General features: G+C 45.3%; 1 protein-coding gene across 1 annotated transcript in view; it reads left to right on the top strand.

The window, feature by feature from the left end:
- The window catches only part of DHRSX (dehydrogenase/reductase X-linked), a 193,196-nt gene that overhangs the window by 88,468 nt on the left and 84,670 nt on the right, over positions 1-20,058 (top strand). The window lies entirely within an intron of this gene.

Genomic DNA, 20,058 nt, shown 5'->3' on the forward strand with positions numbered 1-20,058 from the left:
TGAAATGTGGGGCAATCATAGGAGCATAAGGATATAAGAGTTATTGGATGTTTAGGGCCAGCCCAATACATTTCTTTGCCTGGGATGAAGGACAAGATGGCGCTCTCTCTCATTCTATCTGCAGAAGCCGACTGATCTGGCAGTTGAATCTTTGTTCGACATTGATAAGGCAGCATCCTCCACCTCAGCTGAGGGCAACAGGCTAGCTGGGGGTGGGGAGGCCAGGCTGGAGGAACACACAGTTCTGTTCTCCAATAGAAAGGAATGTCCAGAGGGCTGCTGTGGGTTCTGCCACCTCCACATCACCCACCGTCTGCCACCTGAGGTGACCACCTCACTCTGCCTAATGGCTCCAGTCCTATGGATGGCTTTCCCCTGAGTCCCCGTCCCCCCAAATATCAGGTACCTAGAGGTAAGCTGCTTCTGCATCACATCATCCTTAGTTTCATGGGTCTTTTGTGCATTTAATGCTGGCAGCAGTGATATACAGAAATGGCTGGATTGTATTAGCATTTGGATCAAGCCTTTTTGTAATTATGTGCAAAGCATGTGCAGCTTCGACTGAGATAATTCTAGGAATGATGGTGGTATGATGAGTAGTTGAGAAAGTAGTGCAAAGAGTTGTGATTCTTGCGTTTTCTTTACGCAAGTGTAACTACTAAGGTAACTGTTAGTGTAAGAAAATGAAATACAACAGAGGTAGGAAGCCATCACTTTATGTTTGTAAACAAGAGACCAAGGCTTGGAATTAAAATGGGGATACTTAACTGTTTACCTCAGAAGTTCATCCCCTTGGAGGCTAATGTATAGTATTAGATGTGTAAAATGCTTTGTCGTTAGGCCATAGCTTATCTGAGTAGCTAGAAGAGAGGATGTGAGTGTGGAAAGCGAATTTATGTAGAGTGTGGGCAACCTGGTGCCCTCCAGATGTTTTGGACTACAACTTCCATAAGCCCAGCCTGCATGGCCAGTCAAAGATTATGGGAGTTGTAGGCCAAAACATCTGGAGGGTACCAGGTTGCCTACCCCTGGATTAAAGTATTAGATTGGGGAGATCCACATTCAAATCCTCACTGACTGTTGGGTGATTGTGGGCCAGTCATTCTCACTCAGCCTAATCAATCTCACAAGGTTGTTGTGAGCATAAAAGTAGGGGGAGACCATGTATGCCAACCTGAAGTCTTTGGAGAAAAGGTAGGATACTCTCCCCCAATCCCCAGATATTTACGTACGTGGGTATCATCCTTGTAAATGGTCATTGTTTATTTCCATACTAATTCAAAGACCCCTTAAGTTAAATGTATGTATGTGTGTGCATGTGCCTTTAATATTTAACTTCGCAAATTGCTTCTTAAGTTCCCTCCAGGTTTAAAAAGCAGGTTGTGCTGCGGAGGCGGCTGCTGTTAGAGACTGTTCAGTTCCCAACTCACTACAGTTTATTTAAAAATCCACAGTCAGGCAATACCTTTATTGGGTCCAACTAAACATGCAAAGAATTGCAAGCAGGTTTTCAGATCTCCAGATCTCTTCATCAGGCAAGATGTTATGAAAAGGAGACCAGGGCAACAGGGTGGGGGAAGGGAGGAGAAAAAAAGTCTGACTTGATGTTGAAGTTGTGAAGTCTGAGTCTTGAGAAGGAATAGAGGAAGGGTTGCAGACTTAAATGGATTAGGCAGTATATTTTTGAATCCGTGAAGCAGGAGGCACTGGTCGGGTTTTTTTGAGAGGGCTGTGCTAAAGGGGTTTCCCTTCTTTCTTTGATTGCTAGCAATCAGTGGCTTATGGACATTTCATTTTTGCTGGTAAAGGTGCTGTGGACTGAATTTAATAGATGTTACCAGGTCCCAATTCTGTACTGCTCTACCGTTGCTTTACTATAAGGTTTTTGTTTTTTTTATATTGTATGGTTTTAAAGTAAATATCTATTTTATGTATCATTTTTAGTGCAAGGCATCTTGGAGACTGGTACTGAAATGTGGGACTGAAACTTGGTTTAAATAAGTGGCCATGGAACACTAGCAAAGTAATAATTCTAACACCTCTGCTAAAGATTTTCTGTATAGTTTGGACTTTTAAATAGCTGTTTGTTGCAGAGGGCAAAGGTGGGGGCCAGAGCTCTTTGCTAAGGAAAGAAAACTGCAGTTGTTTCCAAAATGGGGAAAGAAAATACTTGCGGTCACTTACCATCTCCTTTACAACTCACAGAACAGCTTAACATGGTATGCCTATCAGGAGGGCTGCAGTCATTCTGGTTCATCTCACTCTGGAAAGGTTGCTTTGAAATACAAGCAAAGTCTTGGGTGCTCTTAAAAGTCAGCCTTAAAATATATACACAGCGTAGATATTTTGTGAAACACAGTGCTGTCTAAAGGGAGGAAATTGCAGCTTTATTTCAGCGAAATTGTTGCAGCTTTTAAACGATATGCTATTGGCTAGACATTTAAGCCATTCTTTGGAAGACAAATTCCACTGTGAACCATTGCCATCTTCCACTGTGAACCATTGAAAGCCATTCAGAGTGGCCCCATCTGTGTAAAGAATTCAGGCAAAATATTGAATCAGAATACTAAAATGCTGGTGACCTACAAGTGCGTAGGTTGTTCCTTTATTTTCAATTTGTCATGGGCTTTCCTTTTGATCTTTAATTCTTTCACTTATGGTGTTATTACCTTTGGTTAAAAAGGACAAGGGAATGGTCTGTTCAGTTTTTGAAGCCTGGGTTCTAGAAAGATACTTAGTAGAAAGAGTTCGGTATGGAGAGCTCAGTTATTTTAACCTATTGCTTCAGATCCCCATCAGATATTACATTTATTAGGTATAGATACACCTAATATCCTTTAATTCAGAGTTGGGGAACCTGTGGCGCACCAGATGTTGTTGAACTTCTGCTCACTTCAGCCCCAGCCACAATGGTCAGTGGTCAGGGATAATGGGACTTGTAGTCCAACAGCGTATGGAAGACCATGGGTTCCCTACCACTGCTTTAATTGCACACTTAAAAATGTAAAGGATAAATATGATACATGTATATTTGCACATGTGTATGCCTTTCAGACTGTGACAGACAGTACATCTGTACCTCCAACCCTGCAAGGTAGGACACGCTGCCAGACATCTTTGATATTCCACAGATGTAGGCTGCCACCACCCACATATTTAAGAACTCTTATATAATAATTTAATATTTAATCACTCATAACCTGGACAGTTGGGAATCCAGGCCTCTGGCTTTTCTGTATGGAGAAGGATAGGTTCCTTTTCCAGAGCTTCCTTTAAACTCCTTAGAACTAGGTCAGCATGTTTTCCAGGCAGTCCAGCATATGTGTAAGCCCAGCCTTCAGGCTAGGCAAAGGGCCAGATAACTACAGTTTCCAACTGAGTATATTTATTCAAGAACCAAGCAGAGAGAACTTCAGAAATGTTAGTCACTTTTAAAATAAAATGAAATACCTAATTAGCTAACTGGAAGTTACCTAACTCTCCAAAGCAGCTTTCAGGGGGTGCGGATGAGGCCCACCCGAGGCTCCATAGCATGGCTTCTCTGCCAGCCAGGTGGAGACAAGAACTGAAAGACCAAAGGCATTTCTATGGGAGCTGGGCAGCTCCCAGAGAGGGAAATTCAAACTCACTATTCAATAGGCTGGGAGGACCTGATCATGTGTCCCCCAGGTGATTCCTGCAAATACCTAGTTAACATAAGGTTGAGTCATGTGGGGAGGGGAAGAGTCAGCCTGGAATGTTTGGAAATGTAATGTTTTGGTGTCTATAGCTGCCTGGCTATGTTCTTTGTTCAGAGAAATGCCCTGGGATGTGGTGTGTGTGTGTGTGTGGGGGGGGGGGGACACGACTGATTTCTCACACAAGATACATTCAGGTTGCTGAGATTTGCTGCAAGTTCATGATGAGCATATATTTGGTAATAAACCCACATTTGCTACAATGAAATGTGTAGAATTGCATTCCTTCCTGCTTGGATTTGTGAAGGGCCTCCAACATTGCTCAATGTTAATGAAAATCTGTATTTGTCTCTGCCTGTATCTTCCAATTAGCCAAATTATTTTAGTATCCCAAAAGGCATTTGTACTAGAAGCCTCCAAATCCCCATTGTCATGATAAGTAGGATTCTCAACACTAACAGTACAATTTTATACATGTCTACTCAGAAGTAAGCTACACTGAGATCAATGGATTACTTCCAGGTAAGTATGTATAGGATTGTAACCTAATTAGGTTATCTGTATCTTGCATTAAGTCTTTAAAGAATTAAAGAATATGTTTTCATATGCAAGCCTGAAAAATTATTGTAGTATGTAAGCAGTAAAGACATCCAAGCTTCCTAGCTATAGTTTATTGAACTCTGCTGCCTTCTGGCACTGGTAGTTCTTCCAAGCCATTATTTCCCTTAGCAGTACTCCGTACATGCTAGCCACAGTTTAGTGCAATAGAAACAAAGTCTGAGACCTGAGGTTTTAAGTGTTGCTCTCCGCTTCCTCTAGTTACGTTTCGCTGTTTTATTTTTGTTTCTGTCGTTAGGCAGATGGACTATGAAGACTTGTGGTCTAATTCTTGTTTTCAGGACTGTGACTTTAAGGTGAACTTAAACAGCATGTAGCAGTTTCCATTAATCAATAAATTAGCCAAACCTCTTCCTTGGAGTAGTCTACAAGCTCAGAGTTTGAAAGTGAAGCAAAATATGTAAACACACCTGAACAGCAGCTAAGCAAGCAAAACAAATTTGGAAGGGAAGTATAGGGGGCAGCCATTCCTTCCCTGTTGTCAATTTTCACTTCTAAAATATTTTTATATCCCCCCAACACCACTCTCTTCAAAATGTTTATGCTTAGGAAGACTACAAGACCAATGCTTTAAGAAATAAAAGTCTGTCTAGCAAATGAAGTTTAGTGGCTACTATGATGGCTATATAATACCTCCAGTATTATATGGCTATATAATGCCTCCATGATGGCTATCTAATACCTCCAGTATTGGAGGCAGTATCCCTGTGAGTAATAGTTGCTGGAGCATGAAATTACTATTGCTCTCATATCCTGCTTGTGGGCTTCCCATAAACATTGGGGTGGGCACTGGACGCAGGATGCTGAACTAAGTAGGCCGTTCTTGGACTCAGTGGGACAAGTTAGTTACAATGTAAAACAATTGATTTCAATGGGAGCTAAGTTCAACTAACTTAGGCTGCAATCCAATGCACACTTACCTTGGAATAAGACCCACTGACCTCAGTGGGCCTTGTAATGGCCCCAGGAGTATAACCAAGTCACCTGTAGTTTTAGAGGGGCCTAGAGATCCATAATGCTTGGCGTAGGTTCATTATAAGTGCAATTTCCTTTCTAGTGAGCCTCTGAGCATGTGAGATAAGTCAAAGGTCAATATATCTAAGTGTCATTACACAACTTGCTGTTTCTTAAAAATGCAATTTTATCCCTCAAGCTCAGTGTTTCTTGACAGTAAAATATGAATATTAATTGGTTGTCTTTGACCAGGTCTTTGCACAGTTCTGCTGGCCAGTTTTACAGTGTTGTGTTGGCCTGTAGTATCCCTGAATTGTACTGGTATATGTAAGTTCTTCTTCGTGGTCTCTGTGCATCACACATATGGGCTCTGTGCCTGTGCAGAGCCTAGATTCGGGAAACCTCTATAGCTGAGGAACATGTTTTTTGGCGGGAACCCTCCCCCACCATCCACTGCTCATGTCCTTGCAGGTTCCCACCCATTCCCTCAGTTCTCTTTCGACTGCTGTAGTCGTTACCTCATCGGGAACGTCTTCCAATCAAATCGATTGCTTTTCCTCAATCACTGAGGCTCTGTCCTTTTTTTTTTTTTTAGTTTTTATTCTTCCTGTTCTAATTGTTTTTTTCCCAACTTTCTCATTAGCGTTCTTTTTTATTGTTTTTGCATTCATGATCATTGATCGCTATCTGCCTTAGGCGAATGGCCCCATGGGCCCCCTTTTGAAAGCACATATGTTGTGGGAGCAAAGTGCCACCCACTGATGGACAGTCTTTGTGTTTATTTTGCTTGGGGGAAGCCCACATCGTTGAAGCCTGCCACCACTGTCAGTCTTTTTTCAAGCAGGCTCGCAAAAACCAGGCAGACAGGTTGAAGGTGGCGCTTCGGAAAAAGCTTTGGGAGCGGTGGACGTTCCCAAAGAGCAAAGGTCTCACGTATCAGAGACCTCTCCTAAATTGTCGGGCATGACTAGCATCACCAATACAACCTGCCTTGGCAAAAGAGTGCCCGAATCCACCCACTCCTGGATGTTCTTTGTCACTTTCATTGGCAAAGAAGTTGACTAAAAAGGCGAAGGCCTCGAAGTATCCAGTAGAGGAGAAGCGGAGAAAAAGGAAAAACAAAAGAAGGGGACAGAAGGATCATCTATGCCACTGCCTCCTCTATTGCTAGATTCTCCTATTCTGAGAGTCTCGGCGCAGGTACCAACCACTTTGGTACAGACAACAGACACAAACCGGTATAGATGTTGGAGGGTGAGATAAGGGATCTCTCTCTAACATGTTCATGTATTGCTTCACCTCTTCGGGTGCAAGTTTACCCTCCACCAACCTTTCATCAAGAGGCTACGCATTCGAGGGATAGGTCTCCTTTGGCTCAAGCTGCAGACTTGGTTTTTATAGGGACAGGGAATCCTGTGCGAGATCAAGATCCCTGATACAGGAGCGAGACCATTATTCTGAATATCATGATCTCTCCATGCGATACACTTATTGGGACGAATGGGACTATCGGGACCGTGAGAGATACTGTGATCGGATGTGCTATCTAGGTGCTCCTGATCCTCGGTACTAACCACCTCCATCGGCATCAGTATCTCGGCCTCCAGTGGATAAAAATTCCCACCTCCACCACCACCAGTACTGAGGGATTTCCTTCCTCCACCGGTTCCACCGCGCTCTTCTGCGTTGCTAAAGCACCAGGACCAACATCACCTTTCAGTCCCACTGCAGAGGCACTCGCCCATACCTCCACCACATGTGCAGGCTCAATGCCAAGAAGAACCCCTCGTGGCCGCCACAACCCAACAGTTGGACGCCGAGGACTATGGGTCAAATTCGACTTCTTATTCTTCTGTCCCGCCTTCCATATCTTCCCCTGATGGTGTCATTGCTGTCTTGGAGAGAGCCTCACCATCAGAAGATATGGGACATTTCACAGAGCAAGTCCTTTGTATGGCTCAGTCATTGGGCATTGAGACCCAACAACCCACAGAGAAATAGCAGGACCCGGTGTTTGATTCAGTTTACACAGAGTCTTCGGCACCAATGGCAGTACCATTTCTACCCACCTTTCTACAGACTGTACAGCTTTCATGGAAAGCTCCATCTTCGAGGGCGCCAACTTCTAAAAGACTGGAGTCGATGTACATGATGCAAGAAAAGGACACTGGCTTTCTTTTTTCACGCCCGAAACCGAACTCTGTCATCGTAGAGTCTTTGCAAGGGAAGTCACAGAAAGTACATGTCTCACCAGTCAACAAGGAGGGTCGCCGGTTAGACATACTTGGTAGGTGAATTTATTCATCAACAGCCTTGGGACTCCGTGTATCTAATTATCAAGCAATGATGTCTCGATATCAGCTCTTTCTATAGGAAAAAATTGGATCTCTCTGTGACTACTTACCAGACAGTCAGTGAGAGTTGGCTCGAGTGTTTAAGTTGGAAGCCCTGAAACGATCTAAAATAAATACTGCTAGGCACCAAACAGATTGTGGGGCAAAGGCCATGGTTGGAGCAGTAGCACTCAGGAGGCATGCGTGGTTGTGTTCGGCTGGCTTGGCCCCTGAGGCCAGGTCACGGATATAGGATCTGCCTTTCAATGGAGTGGGATTGTTCAACTCCGGCACTGAGAAAGCAATGGACAGTGTCCAGAAGGCCAAAACCACTGCAAGGAAAATGGGATTAGGTCAGATACAGCAGCTGTACAAACCATGTAAATGGTCAAGACCACAGCCATACTATCTTCTGCGGCAATACATGGATCATACATCCTGACAACAGCCTTTCTCGCAACAAAGGTGCTTTTATCTACCCAACCGCTTCTGTCAAAACTGAGGGAAGACTGACCAAGGTTCCAAGTGGCGTCGTTGACTTCCATTTTCTTGGTATTCAACCCCCTTTGTCAGGCCTTTATTCAGAGCCCATTTGGCTCATTTTCTCCCCAGTTGGGAAAAGATCATGTCAGACACTTGGGTGTTGGCTATCGTCAAACAAGGATACAGAATTGAATTCAACACCCTCCCTCCCCTTGGTACTGTAAAACAGTCGCTGGTCACGGATGCACTGCTATTAGACGTGGCCTCTCTGCTCCAGAAGGGAGCCATCCAACAGGTGGCGTCCAGTCAGCAACCAGATGGGTTTTATTCCCGCTATTCTGTGGTACTGAAGAGGGACGGAGGACTTTGTCCAATCCTAGATCTCCGATCTCAGTTGCCTTGTTCACACCAGAAAGTTTCAGATGTCTATGCTAGCGACCATTCTTCCTTTTTTACAGAAGGGTGCATGGTTCTCAGTGATCGATCTCAAAGACGCATATTTTCATATAGCGATCCACCCCTCGAATTGTAGGTATCTCCGCTTCTCTATTGACCACAACGTTTGTCAGTTTCAGGTCCTGCCATCCGGATTAGCCACGGCCCCGAGAGTGTTTACCAAATGCATGGCCACGGTGTATGCACATCTCAGGACCTGTCACCTGACACATAGAAATATACCCTTATCTAGATGATTGGCTAGTTGTGGGCAGTTCCAGAGAGGCTCTATCTCAGAAGGTACTTCTGATATGCAGTCTTCTGCGGGACTTGGACCTCTATATCAACAAGGAAAAATCCAAGCTCCACCCGTCTCAGAAGATACTCTTCATCGGAGCGATACTGGACTCCAGGTCCCACAAGAGATTTCTCCCTCGGGAAAGAGCATTGGCTAACCTTGGTCTTGCCACGTCACTAGTTTGATGAAAGAAAGTAATGGCTTACTGTATTCAGCGTCTTCTTGGTTTAATGGCAGCCATGGTGTCGGTGGTGGCGTGGGCTCACCTACGAACGCAGCCCACATGTATCAAACATGGTTCATACATGTTTTTCCCGGGACAGAAGATGCACATCGAGTCCAATTAACGTTACCAGATGAAGTCCTGCGGTCACTTTTATGGTGAACATCAATAGGGAACCTTTTCTCAAGACATGCCTTTTCTTCAAGAGCCGCCTTCCTGTGTTCTCATGACTGACGTTGCTTCTTGGATGGGGAGCGCAGTGCATATCCCTTCGGGCCCAGGGTCTATGGTCTGGATCCAAGAAGAGGCTACATATAAATCATCTAGAACTCCTGGCAGTGTGGAAAGCATTGAAGGCTTTCTAACCAAATATAATGGGTTGCCATGTACAGATCGCATCGGACTCACAGCAGTTGTTTGGTACTTAAACAAGCAAGGGGGAACTCATGCGCCAGCCTTGATCTCCCTAACTCTGAAAATATACTACTGGGCGATTCACAGAAGAATTTGTCTGTCAGCGATACACATTGCAGGGAAGGGCAGTGTGCTAGCAGATTTGTTGAGCAGGATGTTTCAGCAGTCTCATGAGTGGCAACTTGCACCCGACATCCTACAATGCCTATTTCGAGTGAGGGGGTACTCCAACAGTAGATCTGTTTGCAACTCCAGAGGACACAGTGCGTGAGAGTTTCTGCACAAGAGCAAGAATAGGGACTGGGTCTCTCAGGGATGCTTTCCTTCTTCCCTGGACAACCAACCAATATTACCTGTCCCCTCCCTTTCCGCTACTATCGAAAGTCATTGCAAAGATGGTCCAGGACGGAACGCAGGGATTCTGATCACACCGTGGTGGCCGCAGCAGGTTTGGTTCGCTCCCCTGCTGGCTCCATCCAGAGACAACTTCTGGAGACTGCCACTGATACTGATGCTTCTGTCACAAGCCCAAGGGCAGCTCAGGCACCTGGATTTAAGGACACTCAAGCTGACAGCTTGGAATGTTCAATGAATACCCTACCTTTTCCTGTAAGGTCAGTACTGGAGGCGGCTAGGAAGCCTTCAACAAGGCACTCTTATGCTGGTGAGTGGAGAGTGTTTCCTATTTTTGCAGCTGCCAACAACATGGATACTCTTCATTGCTCTGTGGAGTGTGTTCTTTGTTTTTTGCATTTGTTGTTCCTGAAAGGTTTAAAGTATTCTTCTGTTAGGGTTTACTTGGCAGCTATTTCCACTTTTCGTTCACCACTACAAGGTTTCACGGTTTTCACGCATCCATTGCTGAGACAGTTTCTCAGGGGTTTAAGACATGTAGTGCCACCGGTTTGAGCGCCTGTCTCCCAATGGAGCTTGTCCATCATACTTCATGCTCTCACAAGTAAGCCCTTTGAGCCCCTCTCCACAGTCGATTTGTGCCTTCTGTCTTGGAAGGTGGACTTCCTGGTTGCAATTACGTCAGCAAGGAGATCGAGTGAACTTTGTGCATTAAGGATTGACCCTCCAGACCTCATATTCCATAGAGACAACGTGGTGTTGAGGCCAGACATTACATTCCTACCAAAGGTAGTGTCAGAATTCCATTTGAGCCAGGATATAGTTTTGTCAGCTTTTCCCCCGGCTGCTGTTTCAAAATTGGAGATCTCTTCACATTCACTTGATGTTAGATGAGCACTGGCTTTTTATAAGTTGCGGACTGAGTCGTTCCGTAAATCTAACAGGCTATTCCTTTGCTACAGTGGAAGGCAGAGAGGCCTCCTGGTATCGTCACAGAGGTTAGCAACATGGGTTGTTCAGACCATTCATTTGGCATATGAGATTGCCAGTCAGACTCCTTCATCTCCAGTGAAGGCACATTCGACAAGAGGTGTAGCCATGTCTGTGGCTTTCGACAGGGGAGAGACTTTGCCTGATGCCTGCAAGGCTGCAACCTGGGCAAAGCCATCCATGTTTGTACAACACTACAAGTTGGATGTCCAGGCATGGGCAGACTATTCCTTTGGTTGCACAGTACTGTCTTCGATCTTACATTGAGACACCAACCCACCGTTGGTAAGTTAGCTTGTTACTCACCCATATGTGTGATGTACAGAGCCCACAAAGAAGAAAGGCAACTTGCTCACCTGTAACTGTAGTTCTTCAAGTGGTCATCTGTGCATTCGCACAACCCACCCACCATCCCCACTTCGGTGTCAATGTCACATTCAATGTTGGTACTGCGGTGTGATTTCTTCCCTCGGATACTAGGCCACACTGCACGGTCTCAAGGAACTGAAGGAATGGGCGGGAACCTGCAGGCACATGCACAGTGGACGGTGGGGGAGGGTTCCCACCAAAAAACATGTTCCTCAGCTATAGAAGTTTCCCATATCAAGGCTCCACGCAGGCACAGAGCCCATATTTATTTTATTATGAAATAAAAATGCATTCATATGTGTGAATGCACAGATGACCACTCGAACTGTATTACAGGTAAGCAACCTGCCTTTATTCCACTGTGTGGGGTTCATGGGGCATAGTAAGTAATTGTCCCCTGAGCCACCACTTTTTGTCTAGCCATGCCCCTCCCCTCTGTCACTATTTTGTACCTGGTTCTGGTTAGTGATGTGCTAAAAAAACAAAACCCTTAAAGGTCCTTCAGGCCTGAAGGCTCTCCACCCCTGGTGTAAGGGAAAACTCCATTTATTTAATGTAAGGAATTACTGATCATTAAGAAATAGAATGTTAACTGAAAGGGATTAACAAGAAAACTATTACACTTCCAAAAACATTGCCATTTTTTTTAAAAAATTGCATTATCCTTAATGTGGTCATGGAGATGTGTGTATGTTGGTGCCTGTCTGTATATATTAGAGATTATTGTATTATATGGAGAAAGTAGAGTACTGTAGAATACTGGAGTCAGTGGATGAGGGTGGTTTGGGAAGAGAGAGAGAGAAACAGGTCTCACAGGTAAGTGGGTATACACTTGCAGCCTTCATCACCATATTTGCAGGAAGGTTCTTTCTTGTAACCCTAGGCTAGGGATGGGAGAACAAGCGATGTTTGAGCTCGCCAACATTCTCTGAACATCAGCTCTCTGTTTGTCTCTCAATTTGTGTTCACGTTTGCACGTGCTGTTCATTTTGTGTGGACAGGAAAATTGCACAAAATGAACAGCTATCGAATGTGAAAGTTATGCAAGCAATCCCCAAATCTGTGCAGATTTCCAAAGTTTCGCAAATTTTCCCCAGAGACTAAAGTGTGGGTCATTTAAAATGTGTACATTTTGAGAAAGTTGTACATTTTGAGAATGTTACACACTTTTCAAGTATACATTTTGCAGACGTGAAGGAAGTTTGGAAATTTGCAAATTGTCAGAGAAAATGTGCTTGGGTTTGGGATTGTGACTTGGCATTTTCAAGGGATTTGCGAACTGAAACGAAATTCTCATACATCCCTTCTCTAGGCCACCATGGGAAGACTTTCTGCACTAAGGTGTCTCATAAGAAGTGCCTAGACCCCAGGACAGTAACCTTGTCTTGTATAAGCAGCACATGCTTGTGTGTCTTTACCATATTAAAGCATGCACTTGTATTACCTGGGGTGATTGATAGTCTCCTTTTATGTGGCTGATCTGTGCATTTGGGGGCAGGGGTACAGCTTGTTTGAAAACTTACAAACTTTTCTGGTAGGAATATGCATGCTAAAATGGAACCATAGTTGAAGTGCTCTCTGTGCAGACCATTTGCTCTTTTGTACTTCTGTTGTACAATTTGTTGTTGTTCAGTCGTTCAGTCGTGTCCGACTCTTCGTGACCCCATGGACCATAGCACGCCAGGTCTTCCTGTCCTGCGCTCTCTCCCCGAGTGTGCTCAAGTCCATATTCATTGCATCGGTGATGCTGTCTAGCCATCTGACCCTCTGCCGTCCCCTTCTCCTTTTGCCTTCAGTCTTTCCCAGCACCAGGGTCTTTTCCAGTGAGTTTTCTCTTCGCATTAGGTGGCCAAATATTTGAGCTTCAGCTTCAGTATCCATCCTTCCAATAAGCAGTCAGAGTTGATTTCCTTTAGGATTGACTGATTTGACCTCCTTGCAGTCCAGGGGACTTGTAAGAGTCTTCTCCAGCAACACAGTTTGAAAGCATCGATTCTTCGGTGCTCAGCCTTCCTTATAGTCCAGCTCTCACAGTCATACGTTGCTACTGGGAAAACCATAGCTTTGATTAGACGGACCTTTGTCGGCAAGGTGGTGTCTCTGCTTCTTACTATGCTGTCTAGGTTTGCCATAGCTTTCCTCCCAAGGAGCAAGCGTCTTTTAATTTCATGGCTGCAGTCACCGTCTACAGTGATCTTGGAGCCCAAGAAAATAAAATCTGTCACTGCTTCCATTTCTTCCCCTTCTCTATGCCAGGAAGTGATGGGGCCAGATGCCATGATCTTAGTTTTTTTAATGTTGAGTTTCAAACCAGCTTTTGCACTCTCCACTTTCACCCTCAACAAGAGGCTCTTTAGATCCTCTTCGCTTTCTGCCATTAGGGTGGTATCGTCTGCATATCTGAGGTCGTTGATAATTCTCCTGGCAATCTAAATTCCGACCTGTGATTCATCTAACCTGGCGTTTCTCATGATGTACTCTGCATATAAATTAAATAAGCAGGGTGACAATATACAGCCTTGTCATACTCCTTTCCCAATTTTGAACCAGTCGGTTGTTCAATGTCCGGTTCTTCCTGTCGCTTCTTGGCCCTCATACAGGTTTCTCAGGAGACAGGTAAGGTGGTCTGGTACTCCCATCTCTTTCAGAATTTGCCAGAGTTTGTTGTGATCCACACAATCAAAGGCTTTAGCGTAGTCAATGAAGCAGAAATAGACGTTTTTCTGGAATTCTCTTGCTTTCTCCATGATCCAGCGAATGTTGGCGATTTGATCTCTAGTTCCTCTGCCTCTTCAAAACCTCGCTTGTACTTCCGGTAGTTCTCGGTTCACATACTGCTGAAGCCTAGCTTGTAGGATTTTGAGCATAACCTTGCTGGTATGTGAAATGAGCGCAATTGTATGGTAGTTTGAACATGGCCCTTCTTTGGAACTGGAATGTAAACTGACCTTTTCCAGTCTTGTGGCCACTGTTGAGTGTTCCAAATGTGTTGGCATATTGAGTGCAGCACTTTAACAGCATCATCTTTTAGGATTTTAAAAAGCTCAGCTGGAATACTGTCATCTCCGCTAGCTTTGTTGTTACTAATGCTTCCTAAGGCCCACTTGACTTCACTCTCGAGGATGTCCGGCTCAAGTTCAGTGACCGCACTATCATGGCTTTCAGGGACATTAAGATCTTTACTGTATAGTTCTTCTGTGTATTCTTGCCATCTCTTCTTAATCTCATCTGCTTCTGTTAGGTCACTGCCTTTTTTGTCCTTTATCATGCCCGTCTTTGCACAAAACGTTCCCTTGAGATCTCCGATTTTCTTGAAGAGATCTCTAGTCTTTCCCATTCTATTGTTTTCCTCAATTTCTTTGCATTGTTCATTTAAGAAGGCCTTCTTGTCTCTCCTTGCTATTCTCTGGAACTCTGCATCCAGTTGGTTATATCTTCCCCTTTCTCTCATGCTTTTCGCTTCCCTTCTTTCCTCAGCTACTTGTAAAGTCTCATCAGACAGCCACTTTGCTTTCTTCGCATTTCTTTTTCTTTGGGATGGATTTCATTGCTGCCTCCTGAACTATGTTATGGACCTCCGTCCATAGTTCCTCAGGCACTCTGTCTATCAGGTCTAATCCCTTCAATCTATTCCTCACCTCCACTGTATATTCATAGGTGATATGATTTAGGTCATACCTGAATGGTTTAGTGGTTTTCCCTACGTTCTTCAATTTAAGCCGAAATTTTGCAAGAAGCAGCTCATGATCTGAGCCACAGTCAGCTCCAGGTCTTGTTTTTACTGACTGTATAGAGCTTCTCCATCTTTGGCTGCAAAAGTGATGGAGATTGTACCCCAGTACTGCTTTTCCCACCCTTTTATTGACTATGAGTGCTACTCCATTTCTTCTAAGGAATTCTTGCCCACAGTAGTAGATATAATGGTCACCTGAATTAAATTCGCCCATGCTTGGCCATTTTAGTTCACTGATTCCCAAGATGTCAATGTTCAATCTTGCCATCTCATGTTTGACAACCTCTAGCTTACCTTGATTCATTGATCTTACATTCCAGGTTCCTAAACAATATTGTTCTTTACAGCATCGGACTTTCTTTTCACCACCAGACACATCCACAGCTGAGTGTCCTTTTGGCTTTGGCCCAGCCACTTCACTCTTTCTGGCACTACTTGGAAATTCCCTCAGCTTTTCCCCAGTAGTATATTGGACACCTTCCGACCTGAGGGGCTCATCTTCCGGCGTCATCTCTTTTAGCCTTGTGATAAGTTCCATGGGTTTTTCTTGGCAAGAATCCTGGAGCGGGTTGCCATTTCCTTCTCCAGTGGACCACATTTTGTCAGAACTCTCCGCCATGACCTGTCCGTCTTGGGTGGCCCTGCACGGCATAGCTTATGTCTTCACTGAGTTACGCAAGCCCCTTCGCCACAACAAGGCAGTGATCCATGAAGGGGCTGTAAAACCTACCGCAGTCCTAATCAGTATTTAACATTTTCATGCATTTGAAATGGATTAGCATAAGGAAGTAGGAGTGGGTGTTTTTGCTGTGATAGGTGAAAACCCCAATTTCTTCCTTTCCTTTCGGAACAGAAAGCTTTCAAAGAGTTCTTAGAAATCATCTTGTTTTGTAAGGACTTAGTAAGTAATCTTTAAAAATTGACATTTCCATAAAACTTTGAAATAGGGTGAAAAATCTGTGTAAATGTATGTTTCTTGTTCCAGCTGTGGAGGGAAAAGCAGTGACTTGAGAAATGGTTCCTATTTAAACATGAGCTATTGTGGTATGGGGGCAACCTCGTGCTGCCCCGGTTGCCAAAAGGCAGAAGTAGAAACCTTTTTGGAATGTGGGGCCATACTGGGCCCTGCAAAGCCCTTTGGGAGACTCCATGACTGGATGGAGCTGGTGGTGAGTGGGGCAGTGGTGGGAGCAGCCAGTTCACAAGTCTCTTAGAGATTTTTAAATGTTCTGAGGCACTTCGGCAAGGTACATCTGCTCTATCTTCTGTCCCATTTTTCTTATTACAGGAAAAAATATATGAGTACTTCGGGCCACTACAGATGAAAGACGTTTGTGTGTGTGCGCGCGCATGTGTGTGTTGTCTGTACAAGTAGCATGGCACGTGCAGTGGTTGTATCTTGTTTCGATGGCTTGGACCAAACACATTCCAAGATGCATTCCCCAGGAAATACTCTAACAGCCCCTGCTCCAAGTCACCATGCAAAGAGCAGCATAGCAGCATTCTTCCTAGTACCTGAACTTTCTCATTGTTGTCCACTCCTTTGTGGGCAATGGCAGGGAAAATGCTCCATGGCACCTGTCAAGGGCTCCTTGGAGGCCTCTCTCTGTCTAATCCGTTAGCCAAGTCCAGATACAGACAAAGGGATTCTTTTCAAAGCTTTATTCCTCTTTTACAACTTAATAACTCTACCGTTAGCAACTAGATATGAGCAGCACAGTACCTATGCCCTACGTTGGAACAGTTGGTCCCCGTTTGAAAGGGAATTACTGTCAGACCCCTGAACTTCGGGACTAGGGAGAGTCCCTCCCCTTTTCCCTTGGATCCTCTGGGCGCAGCCGTTGTTTGCGCGCCAGCCGGGCACTACGCCTCCTTTCCGTGCCCTCCATTTGGCGCCGCTCTCTGTGTCGGCGTCGCGCGTCCATCAAGTCCGCTTCCCGCTCTCTGTCACTCCCAGGACTGCTTTCTAAGCTAGGAATGCTGGTGGGAGGAATTTCCATCAGCTGTTGGCCCTGGGAAAAAGGAGCACACTCCTCTCCCAGGAGCAACTGCTCTTCCTCAGAATCAGAACTACTCTGGGATTCTATGGGCTCAGTGTCCACCTTGACAGCACCATTCTCCAGATGAGATCTGGCAAATTAACTCAGAAACCCAATGCATTCTGCACTCCTTGAGTTGTATGTGTATCTGGGATGAAAATATTTGTGTGCGTCTACACCAGCATCCCCTGGTACCCTTCGAGAAGTTTTGGACTGCAACTCCCATCAGGCTCAGACAGAATGGTCAGAGATGTTGGAAATTGTAGTCCAAAAAATCTGGAGGGCACTGGCTTGGGGAAGGCTGGCCTGTACTTTGTTTGCCTCCCTCAGCATCTGACAAAGAAGTAATTGCATGACTTTTTATGGGGGATGTTACCTAGGTAGAGTGACAAAAGCATATCAGCATAGAGGAAAGAAATACAGGTGCATTTGTTCTGCATACGTTCATGTCTGTGTGAAAGAATAACACTCTGAATGGAATTGATTTTAGAAAAAACAGAGGATAATTTGTCAGCATGTATTCCTAGAATTTCCATTTTTAGATTGAAATGTTTTCTGTTCCTGGACAAATTTAGAGCCACATAGAAAAGCAAAAGGACAAACTTGATTTACAAACCTGTTACGCTGGACCATAAGAAAATGCCATTAGTAGCTACTTCGAAGAAGTGAAAGGGTAAACTGTTAGCTATACATTTGACTAAATACTAGGTCTAATTAGGAGAGGTGCTGAATTTGTTTATATTCTGTGATTTCACTTGTTCATTTTCTTTGCCCAGAACTATTATTCTTGTGTCATCTATTCTTATGCTAGTGATAGAGTGGGGGTGGGGGGCAGGATAAATCATTGGTTATATTTGTGATGGCTAAATTAGACTTGTTCATAATCTAACAGCCAGATCTTAAGCATGTTTACTTTGCATCCAGCCACAGTTAAGCACTTCTAAAGTATTGTTGATTACATCCAAGAGGAAAAATTTAAGCACCTTTTTAACTTCCCTGATGGAATCAATGGGATGTAAATGTGTTGGGACATCAAAGTAGAATGGTCAACAGATGTTTACACACTGTTCCCCTTCTACCCCTTTCCTCTAGCTCTCATGTGCCTGGTAGCTGAGGCCTCCTGTCTTGCAGTGCTGCTATTTAATGCTAGGTCAGTCCACAATAAGACCACACTCATCCCTGATTTAAGCATGGATGAGAATAGGGATGTCAGAGAATTTCTCCACAAATCTCGGGGAGGCCGAATGCCAGCGCATTCGGCCCCCCGAAATTGGTGGAGAAACGGTCTGCCCCCCCCCCACCCCGGGACGGGACTTACCTTGTGCGAATGTCCCTGGCTGCGGCAGCTCCGGCGGCGGTTTGCCGGCGGCGGCTGCAGCAGCCGGTCTTCCGACCGGCTGCCGCCACCGCCATTTCCAAGGTAAAAAAAAAAAAAAAAAACGTGATAGGCTACGTAAAGATTTACGTAGCCTATCACGGCTAGATTTTTTAAAAAACACCGTGATAGGCTACGTAAATGTTTACATAGCCTATCACGGCTGAGTGGAAAAAAAACAACAACCGCGTGTATGCAAATGGTGGCGCCCATGGGCACCGCCATTTGCATTCCTTATTTTGGCACGTGTAGTCTACGTAAACATTTATGTAGACTACGGCGAAAATAAGGGGAACGCAAATAGCGTTGCCCTTATTTTCGCCGTAGTCTACGTAAATGTTTACGTAGACTACATGTGCCAAAATAAGGAACGCAAATGGCAGCGCCCATGGGCGCTGCCATTTACGTACACGTGGATTTTTTTTTTTCACTCAGCCGTGGTAGGCTACGTAAACATTTACGTAGCCTATCATGGCTGACTGCAGGGACGCAAACGGCAGCAGCTACGGCCGCCGCCATTTGCGTCCTGGCAGGACAGGATTCGCGGCGGGAGGGACGGGGCACCTCCCCCCCAGCCAGAATTTCGGGGGGGAGGGACGGGGCGCCTCCCCTCCGGCCAGAATTTCGGGGGGAGGGACGGAGCGCCTCCCCCCCACCGCGAATCAAACTTTGGGTTCAGGTAATGGACTTTCGTACATCCCTAGATGAGAAGGCTAACCTGGCATCTAGTACTGAGACTTGGGTGGGTGAGCTGGGTGGAGTTGACCTGACTCAGCCCTGCTCACCTGCGTACTTGGTACAGCACCAACATAGGTTGGAGGGCCAGGGGCAGCGGGAGTCACTGTGGTTCATAGAACTTCCATCTCCTTCACCAGGAAACAACTCCACCTTGGGGCAGGCCTTGAAGGGTTGCACCAGCTGTTGGGCCATAGAGACAGATTGGGAGTGCTGCTGGTGGCTCACCCTGCTGCCCAGCATCCTCCCTGACTGAGCTGGCAGAGGCAGTCTCAAGTGTGGTGTTGGAGGAACCCAGGACGGTGGTTCCGGGTGACTTCAACTTCCATGCTGAGACTGTTTCTGGAGTTCCAGCTCAGGACTTCATGGCCTCCATGACAACCATGGGGCTGTCTCAGTTTGTCATCAGCCTGACACATGAAGCAGGGCATATCCTTGATTTGGTTTTTGCTCCAAGTTGTGAGTTGGGTGGTCTGAAGATTGGCATAAGTGGGTGTCCAAGCAACCCCATTGTCATGGTCAGATCATTTCCTGGTGAGATTTGAATTCACAGTGTTACTCCCCTCCTGCAGGGGTGGGGGACCCATTTGGATGGTCCACCCCAGGAGATTGATGTAATCCAATCCAATGGATTTCTGAATGCTCCCCCACAATGGATTTCTGAAAGCTTGTGTGTCGTGATCCAGCCAAGGCCCTAGCCTCACTGTGGAACAGTGAGATGCGGAGGGCCATCGACTTGATTGCAGCTGAGTGCCTCTCCAGCACTGTAGAGCCCACTTCGCTCCTTCGTATACTGGGGAGCTACAGGCTAGACATCAGCTAGAGTGCAAATGGTGTAAGACTCAAAGCGAAGATGACCGAGTACGCTCTAGAGCACATAATCATTCCTATTGCATGGCACTGCAGGCAGCAGAGGTTTATTTTGCTGCCTTCATTGCATCCTCGAGTAGCCATCCAGCAGAACTCTTCCAGGTGATCAAGGGGTTGTTAACAGCCTCCCCAGCAAATGGGGCCCTGGCCCCATCAAG

The sequence above is a fragment of the Heloderma suspectum genome, chromosome 3, assembly GCF_057233095.1.
Source record: "Heloderma suspectum isolate Gila_16-S chromosome 3, 16-S_ref, whole genome shotgun sequence".
Classification (NCBI taxonomy): Eukaryota; Metazoa; Chordata; class Lepidosauria; order Squamata; family Helodermatidae; genus Heloderma; species Heloderma suspectum.